The 9,882-nt window shown below is 40.8% G+C and overlaps 1 protein-coding gene and 1 pseudogene across 2 annotated transcripts in view; both read left to right on the top strand.

Moving 5' to 3' along the window:
• SLC25A25 (solute carrier family 25 (mitochondrial carrier; phosphate carrier), member 25) overlaps positions 1 to 9,882 on the top strand; it is a 39,323-nt gene that overhangs the window by 11,321 nt on the left and 18,120 nt on the right. The gene's annotated exons all lie outside the window — the stretch shown is intronic.
• On the top strand, positions 4,471 to 5,772 carry LOC102814753 (annotated as a pseudogene).

The raw sequence follows: 9,882 nt of genomic DNA on the forward strand, positions 1-9,882 counted from the left end.
GCTAAATCTTTATGGGCACGCAGACAGCCTCATGTTTCTCCCATGAAGCCTAACCCGTAGTGCCACCAGGACTTCCTTGTTGTGGTGGTGATAGTGGTTAAGTGTCGTCAAGTTGGTTCTGACTCATAGAGACACTGTATAGGGTTTCTGAGGAGCCACTGATAGATTTGAACCACTGACCTTGAGGTTAGCAGTCCTGCACTTATCCTATAGTACCACACCAGGACTCCATTAGGAAGATTAAAACGGGGGGAAAAAAACCAACACAAACTGAAAAATCAACCCAGGTGGCAGGAAATTTCTAAAAAGTTGTTGAAGTAGTGTTGTTGTTAGGTGCTATTGAGTCCGTTCCAATTTACAGTGAACCTATCAATGTACACAGACTCCTGTTTCTCTACATGGAGAGCATAAGGTTGTCTTCCCGCCACTCCCCAATGTTTCTCTGGACTGAAGCAGACCCTCCTGGGGGGTCCTCATAAACACTAACTTGTGAACCTGTTGCATGTTTCCTAAGCCGTAGATGGTTTTTCTTCAAAGAGAGTATTGACTTTGAAGTTATAAAAATGGATGGCAGGAGAGCTTCAAGTCGAGCTTAGTTAAAACTTTCGGAGATGATCTCACTAAGCACCTTGTTTTGCAAAGTGGTTCTCTGAGGTTCAGAGGGGCTACCCTGGTTGAAGGCAAAGCCAGTGCTAGAATCCGGGATTTTGATTGTCCAACCCAGCTCCCCACACACTGCCAGCTTCTTTCTATGGCTGTAGATACTCAGTTTGCCCTTAAAACTTTGCAACATTTATTTGAAGTTTATGACATTGACTTATCTGTACATAACACCAGCTCAGCATTTTAATACCTAGACCTCCAATGGTGTGCAGGAGCTCTGGTAGCGTAGTGGTTACGAATCGGGCTGCAAACCACAAGGTCAGCAGTTCGAAACTACCAGCTGCTCCGTGGGAGAAAGATGAGACTTTCTGCTCCCGTAAAGATTTACAGCCTTGGAAACCCCTATACAGGGTCACTATGAGTCGGAATCGACTCCACGGCACTTAACAACAACAACAGTGGTGTGCAGGAAGCAGTGACTGAAATGATAGGTACACTGTTTCTATATATGGGATATAAAAGACACAGTGCTTTCCAAATAAAAAAGAAGTTTCTCTTTTAAAGATTCCCCTTCCGTTAAAGTAAAATAAATGAATAACAAAGGTAGGACAGTAGAACATTCAGAGCTTCTTATCTGCTTCAGCTTCTTGATTGAGTTTTTCTGGAAGTTTGAAAAGGAGGTGAGTCACGGCTGTACCCGCAAGGTCAATCAAGGAGACTGGAGATGGCATTGCCCTTGTCCCTGCTGTGGCTTTTATGAAGCTTCCTAGCTGCTGCTTCAACTTCTGACCACACGCCTTTCAGCCATACCCCTCCCTCTGCTCTATGGTCTGAGGTGATGCTTTCTACAAAAAAAAAAAAGAAGAAGAAGCAAATTGCTTACATTTGGTGATAACGGTCTCAAAAAACATTTAAATGTCAGTGGTGGAAAAAAAGAAAGAAAGAAAAAGTGGTGAGAGGGTCATTAAGACCACCAAGAATTCAAAAGTAAATATTTGTCTGCAGTTCTGACACAATTACAAAGTCTTTTTGATTAAAACCAACCATAGTACCTATCGTAAACATCCTTGTTCTCTGCCCATCCCAAATGGCTAAAACCTACTGTTTTTTTTCAGTTGATGCCTCCAGTGTGAATCCGTCGAAGGCTAGAAGTGGAAAGGTTTTTAAGGCTTGTCAGTTCAGTCTCCACATTTTGTAGGCCAGTGAGGCTAAACAACTTGTCCATGGCCATGAAGAGGCATCTTAGGGATGCCAGTTTAGGGATGGGGGAGGATAATGTCCTTACAGCCTGTTCAGGGATACATTTTGGATACTTTTTTCCCATTTTCATCACATTTGGATATAGTCTTTGTTTGCTAGGCTCTCTTCCTCTCTCATCTATATAAAAAGTGAAAATAGTATGTGAGGGAGAAATATTTCTATAGCTGAAACACTGTCTTCCTGAATTGTTTCTAAGAACTGGCTTAGTATAAGCCAGGATTCTTCACCCAGAATCCTCCCAGCTGGCCCTCACACATCTTGAAGAGCTGGCATGTTGATTGCTACAGGCAGTGCTGGGTGGGTTTCATTCCAGTGCCGAGCAAGCAGCTAGGAAAAGCTGTGTTTGCACTGAATCAGAGGCTCTCTCTTTTAAAGTGAGATCCTCAAGTCAGTTTTAAGAAACACAAAACATTTAGTGTTGCTTTAAGAATAAATCTGGTTGTTTGTCTCTTCGTGGGGGAGAAGGGAAGGAAAGGGTGAGCATAAAGTGGCGACAAGTATGTTCAACGTGTATATAAGAATTGTTTGATCCATTTTGGATTGGCTGGGAAATTTAGATCATTATATGCTAGTCTCAATACTGGAGTCCAGGTGTGGTGCTAGACCATAAGGTCGGTTTGAATCACAAGGGCAGTGGTTCAAACTCACCAGTTGCTTCTCGGAAACACTACTCAGGGTCGCTATGAGACAGAACCAAGTGGACAGCACTTAACAGCAGAGCAGCAGTGTCCACACTGTATTCTCTTCCCTTTCCACTCAGCACATATGTAGTCTGCGGGAGAATCATGTTCTTGTGGGCACAGAAAAGAGAAATTACACTGTTTCTGCACAGATTCTTGCTGCCACAGAACTTTAATTTATATATTACATCTCAAAATTCTACCCTTGAAAGTGGGTAAATTTTATAGACACTTTCTTACAGAGGAGTAGGGGATGGAGGGGGCAGCCATCTTTGTTAATAGATGTTCACTTTGAACTTGGAATCTCGAGGACTGGCTTTTCCCGGGAGTAAATAGAAGCATCCAAGAGGCCTTGAGTGGTCTTCTGTAGTGCACTTCTCTTTCTCTGTTACAAGAGTTTTCTCTTCAGGGAGTTTTTGCCAAAGCTATAGCTTCCGGTTTTACTTCCTAAAATGGAAATAGATTAGGGGAATTTACCTTTTTCACCACAGCAGTTTTGTCATCTTTAATGTCCTAGTTTCGTTTGTGCCCAACCAGGTGAGTGTCTGGCTCCATTTCATTCTCTAATTGTGGGCTGAGTCACAGGCAAGAGGGTGCTTAACAGGAGGATGCTTAATAGTCCTGCCCTATATCCTGAAACTCATAGTATCAGAGCATTACAATTAAGCAGTTGATTCATTTCAGTGGAGACATCATGTACACTGATTTCCACCTGCTAAAGTCATGCCTCTAAAATAGCCAATTGCTACATATATCAGTATACACAGAGTCTTGATGTGGCACTGTATAGATAAACTTTGGATTGCTAACCTCAAGGTCGGAAACCCTATACAGAGTTGCTATGGGTTGGAACTGGCTCGATGGCACTTAATAACATCAGTCTACAAAGGGGCTTCAAAAGGTTCATGGAAAAATGAAATGAAAAGATGGAATTTTTTTTGCAAACATTTTGTTGTTGTTGTTTTCTTTAGCAAACAAATTTATTCTCTTGTAATTTAGGAAGTCGTAGCCAGAGCTGTAAGGCAAGCAGGAGTCCTTGTGTGGCACTGTGGGATAGAGCACTGGACGCAAGGTCGATCTAAACCACAAGATCAGTGGTTCAAATGCACCAGCTACTCCTTGGAACCCTGTACGGGGTCACTGTGAGTTGGAATCGACTCCATGTCACTTAACAACAATATAAGGCAAGAAAGGGCAATTAAATCCATCCAAATTGACAAAGAAGTAAAACTTTTTCTTGGCAGATAATATGATCCTATACTTAGAAAATCCTAAAGACTCAGCAAGAAAATTATTGGGACTCATTGAAAGATTCAGCAAAGTGTCGGGGTATAAGAGCAGCATTCACAAATCAGTTGGATTCCTTTATAATAATAAAGAGAGCTCTGAAAAGGAATATTATAAAAACAATACCATTTATAATAGTCACCCAAAAGATGAAATACTTAGGAATAAATCTAACCAGAGAAACTAAAGACATATGCAAAGAAACTAAAGATATATGCAAAGAAAACACTTCTACAAGAAACCAAAAGAGACCTATCAAAATGTAAGAATATAAGATTTAAAAGCAATTGATACATATAATGCAATCCTAATCTAGATTCCAGTGTCTTTAAAAAGATGGAAAAGCTATCACAAACTTTATATGGAAAGGAAGGAGACCCCAAATAAGCAAAAATTTTATTTAAAAAAAAAATAAATAAATAACAAAATAGGAAACCTCTCACTTCCTGTTCTCAAAATCTACTGCACAGCCTCCGTAGTCAAAACAGCCTGGTAGTGGTACAATAGAAGACACTTAGATCAATGGAACAGAAGTAAATCCAGAGTGTGTTACCTCAACTCTCAGCTTGTCAAGGATGGTAACCAAGACCTGGTGTCTGCTCTTGTCGCTTTCTCCTCCACCTCCTAACCCACAGCCAGCATGTGAGAGTGCATCTCCATCCACATTAGCCAGATTGGTGTCCAGATTAGCGTTGCCTGCTGAGATCGCTGCTCGCTGGAACATGGCATCCAGCCCGATGTTAGATGCCAAGTGACAAGACCATTGGAGGAAATGACTCCTTCAACACCTTCTTCAATAAAACAGGTGCTGGCAAGCAGTGTTTGTAGATCTGGAACCCACAGTCACTGATGAAGTTCAAACTGGCAGCTACCTCCACTTCCTCCACTCAGAACAGCTGATCACAGGCAAGAAAGAGGCTGCCAGTAACTATGCCCGTGGGCACTATACCATCTTGCCTTGCAGAATTCACAAGCTGGCTGACCAGTGCACAGATCTTCAGGGCTTCTTGGTTTTTTGCAGTTTTGGTGTGGGAACTGGTTTTGAGTTCACATCCCTGCTGATGGAGTGCCTTTCTGTTGATTATGGTGAGAAATCCAAACTAGAGTTCTCCATTTACCCAGCCCCCCAGGTTTCCACAGCTGTAGTTGAGTCCTACGACTCCATCTTCACCACCCTGGAGCATTAAGATTGTGCCTTCATGGTAGACAATGAGATCATCTATGACATCTGTTGCAGAAATCTTGATATTGAGTGCCCAACTATACTAACCTTAACCGTCTTATTAGCCAGATAGTGTCCTCCATCATTGATTCCCTCAGATTTTATGGTGCCCTAAATGTTGATCTGACAGAATTCCAGACCAACCTGGTGCCCTATTCCCACAACCACTTCCCTCTGGCCACATGGGCCTCCGTCATCTCAGCTGAGAAAGCTTAGGAACAGCTTTCTGTAGCAGAGGTTACTAATAGTTGCTTTGAGCCAGCCAACCAGATGGTGAAATGTGACCCTTGCCATGGTAAATACATGGCTTTCTGCCTATTGTACTATGACGACATGGTCTCCAAAGATGCCAGTGCTACCACTGCCACCATCATGACCAAGTGCAGCATTCAGATTATGAATTGGTACCCCACTGTCTTTAAGGTTGGTGTTAATTACCAACCTCCTACTGTGGTACCTGGTGGGGACTTGGCCAAGGTACAGCGAGCTGTGTACATGCTGAGCAATGCCACAGCCATTCCTGAGGCATGGGCTTGCCTGCACCACAAGTTTGACTTGATGTATGCCAAGCGTGCCTTTGCTCGCTGGTATGTGGGTGAGGGGATGGAGGAAGGATGGTTTTCTGAAGCCTGTGAGGACATGGCTGCCCTTAAGAAGGGTTATGAGGCTGGTGTGAATTCTGTTGAAGGAGAGGGTGAGGAGGAAAGAGAAGAGTACTAATTCCTTTCAGCCCTGCAGCATGTCACACACACACTCAACTTCAGTGTCTATGTCATCTGACAAAGCTTTCTGGTTAGATTGCTTTCACTATTGACTGATCATAATCTCTTTGTTTTCCATGTGTATCTGTAAAATTGTTCCATCATGTTTCAAAGTAAAAGTATTAAAAAGAAGAAGTATATATAAGACCATAGGTGGAATCCTGAACCGCATCCAGAATCTTCTGAGTTGGGAAATTTCCACTTGAAAGGACAAGCAGACCCGCTTGGAGCAGCTAGAAGAACAGAAGATACTTCTTGAAACACTGACAGGAAAAATACAAAACAATATAGGCAGTCCGACTGATTACTACAAGAACAAACAAGTTGCTTGCCCAGGAGCCATCAAGGCAAGTGGTCGGGTCCCCTCAGTGCAAACTCCCTTCCAAGACTAGGACTCAATGGAAATACACGCTGTGATTGGTGACCACGTTTGTCACCCACCAATAAGGGGAAGTGAGGGAAAAACTGCAATGAAACTGCGAGCTAAGCCCTACAACGTTCAATAGACTTTTGTGAACCCAGGTGGAGACTTGGTTGGCCAGCAGTGTGGCAAGACCTGGGGACTCTTGAGCCCAGAGTCAGTGACATAGCCACAGAGGACTAGAGTGGAGAGTGAAGCATCCAGCTGATGAGAAGAGAGGGCATATGCATAAGAACAACCACACTTGCAGATAATACCCACTCGACCTGGCTTCAATGACTGGATGATTAGAGCTCAACTAGAAGAAAGAAGAGGAAAAAAAGAGTAATCTGATACAATTTGATGAACTTGACCTACACCAATGGATGTAGTAGTTCAAAAGAGGGAACAAATCTTTACAGCAAGGATCATTCCCACCCCCTCCATACAGAGTAGACAGAGATGGGCAACTTGGACATTGGCTACCCAAAATGGGGGTGGCTACAAAGGCAAGAAGTGACTGGCTTACAAGCTTTCAAGAGGGAACCTAGAACCAGAGGACGTGGAGGAAGGTGGATTCTTCACTGAGTATTAGCCAGTCTGTCTGGACAGGGCTTATGAAAGATGCGGATAGGTCTCTTGTGATACAATAGTGAATAATCACTATCAGGACTGACTGTGAGGGTTGGAAATGTAAAGGTAGACATTTTCTAGCAAAAGGAGGGGATGATTGACTTTGCAGTCTAGGAGTAGAGGTCCCTGGGACCATCAAGGGAGAAGAGCGGAGAGCTGGACCCTACCTACCCAGAGAAACAGTGATGCCAGAGATGGAGGCAGAGACGATGACGTGGAGAGATGGAGCAGCTGGGGCTTTAGACCCAGAGAGGGAGAGGGGCTGTGTGCTGATGACTGGGGGGGAGGGCAGGCTTGAAGGGTATACTCTTTGGTTCGTTGATGATGTATGGAGGGGATTGTAACCATGGTAATGAAACAATATAAGATAGGATGAATGTAAAGCTAATGTTCTCCCATGTAAACTATCACATAATTCACAATAAAACATTTAAAAAAAGAAGTAAATCCATCCACCTACCATCAATTGATATTAGACAAAGAACCCAAACACAGTAAATGAAGAAGAGATAGTCTCTTCAAATAATGGTGCTAGCAAAACTGGAAACCTATTTGTAAAAGAATGAAACAAGACCCATGTCTTACACTATATACAAAAAACGAACTCAATGTGTGTTGACGACCTAAATGTAAAACCTAGGACTATAAAGATCGTCATTGAAAAAATAGGGACAAACTTAGGGACTCTGATATATGACATAAATATACTATCAGACATAACTAAAACACACAAACAGCAGAAGACAAAATAGATGATTGGGACCTCCTAAAAATTAAACACTTAGGTGCATCAAAAGAGTAAAAAGAGAATCCACAGATTAGGAAAAAACAACTTTTGGCAATGACATATTAGACAATAGAGTACTCTAAAATTTATAGAACACTTCAACAAGATGAAGACACAAAAATCCAATTAAAATATGGTCAGAGGATATGAACAGACTCTTCACCAAAGAAGACATTCAGGCAGCCAAGAAACACATGATGAAATATTTGTGATCATTAGCCATTAGGGAGATGCAAATTGAAACATTAGTGAGATATCGTCTCACTCCAGCAGTAACAGCAAAATTCAAAAAAGAAAACAAAACAAATACTGGAAAGGATATGGAGAGTCTGGGCCTCCTATACTTCTCGGGCGGGGGTGTGGAGTTGTAAAATGGCGCAACCACTGTGGAAAACTGTACTTTCTCAAAAGTTGGAAATAGCAATAACATATGACCCAGCAGTATCCCTACTTGGTATGTATCCTCAAGTAACAAGACCCATGACATGAATAGAGATATATGTACACTTATGTTTATTGCAGCATTGTTTACAATAGTAAAAGATAGAGACAGCCTAAATGCCCATCAACAAACAGAAGAATGCGTAAACTTTAGTACACACAGTGCACACAGTGGAATAATGATAAGACTGCAAGACACTTCATAACATGGATAAACCTGGAGGACATTATGCTGAATGAAATTAGCCAATCACAAAGTGAAAATATTCTATGAGACCAATATTATAAAAAGTTCAAAGATTTTCATGCTAAAAGAAACATTCTATGATGGTTATCAGAGGTGGGAGGGGAAGGAGAATTTTTTAAAAAGGAGAAAAATAATAGAACTAACTTTGGTTATGTGCCGTGGAGTTGGTTCTAACTCATAGTGACCCTGTACAGGGTTTCCGAGGAAAGTCTCATCTTTCTCCTGCGGAACAGCTGGTAGTTTCGAACTGCTGCTGGCCTTGCAGTTCACAGCCCTATTCATAACCACTATGCTAACAGAGTTCCTTAGAACTAACCTTATGTGTCTGTTAAAGGCCAATGTTAGCTGTTTCTCATCATTATGTCTTTTTAAAAGTATATTTGTAACGATTTTAATATTTTTATTTTTATTTAATCATTTCAAGGACTTCCTTAATTGTATAAAAAAGAAAAAGAAAAATATTGGTCAGATATAGTTAAACAAATCTTCATTGATCCTGTCTTAGGTGCTGGTTAAGGGAGACTTGAAGGTAAATATAGTCTCTGCCCACACCTACTTTATTATTTTTTTCTTTTGTTTCAGTTTGTTCTTTTTCTGGTTTCTTAAGGTCAAAGCTGGTATCATTGGTTTGAGATTTTTCTCTTCTAATATAAGTGTTCCCCCACAGAGTTCTGTTTTTCTAATACAGGTAAATCCCACAAATTTTGGTATGTTCTGCTTTCACATTCAAAACAGTTTCCAATTTCCCTTTTAATTTCTTTTTAGATTTGTCAATTATATTGGGGATTTTCCATGTATCTTTATTATTGCTTACTAGAATTCCATTGTGGCTAAAGAATATATGAGTTGAATCCTTTTAAATTTGAAACTTATTTTATGTGCCAGAATATGTTCCTAGAACCCTTGAAAAGACTGAGATTCTGTTGTTGAATGGAGTTTTATAAATGTCAGCCCAATCAAATGAGTTATATTGTTCAAGTCTTCTATATCCTTGCTGATTTTTGTCTGCTTGTTCTATTAATTACTGAGAGACCCCTATTAATTACTCCATGACCCCATCTCTGCCTCCATCTCTGAATAAGGTCCCACATTCTACTTGTGTTCTTCTCCCTTGATGGTCCTAGGGTCCTCTGTTTCTGGGCTGTAAGATTAACTAACTACTCCTCTGTTTTTGTTGCAAAACTTCTACCTTTACAATTTTGACAGTCGCAATTAGTCATGATAACAATTATTCACTATTGAATCGTATGAATCTTATCCCCATCTCTTTTTACTGGACCCATCTAGACAAGATGAAAACTGCTGAGTGGGGACTCTTTCTCCCCCACACACACACTCTATTTTTTTATTTTTTTTTTAAATTTAAGGTTTTTATTGTGGATTGAGTGAAAGTTTACTGGGCACATCATCAGTTTCACATTCAATAATTCATATAACTTGTTGCATTACATTGATTATAATCCCCTCCATATACCATCAGTTAAAAGTATTTCTCTCTATCCACTTTATTTTTTAAAAATACACAAACAAAAAAAAAACCCCATTCAGGCATATATAATAA

This window comes from Chrysochloris asiatica, unplaced genomic scaffold (genome assembly GCF_000296735.1).
Source record: "Chrysochloris asiatica unplaced genomic scaffold, ChrAsi1.0 scaffold00014, whole genome shotgun sequence".
Lineage (NCBI taxonomy): Eukaryota > Metazoa > Chordata > Mammalia > Afrosoricida > Chrysochloridae > Chrysochloris > Chrysochloris asiatica.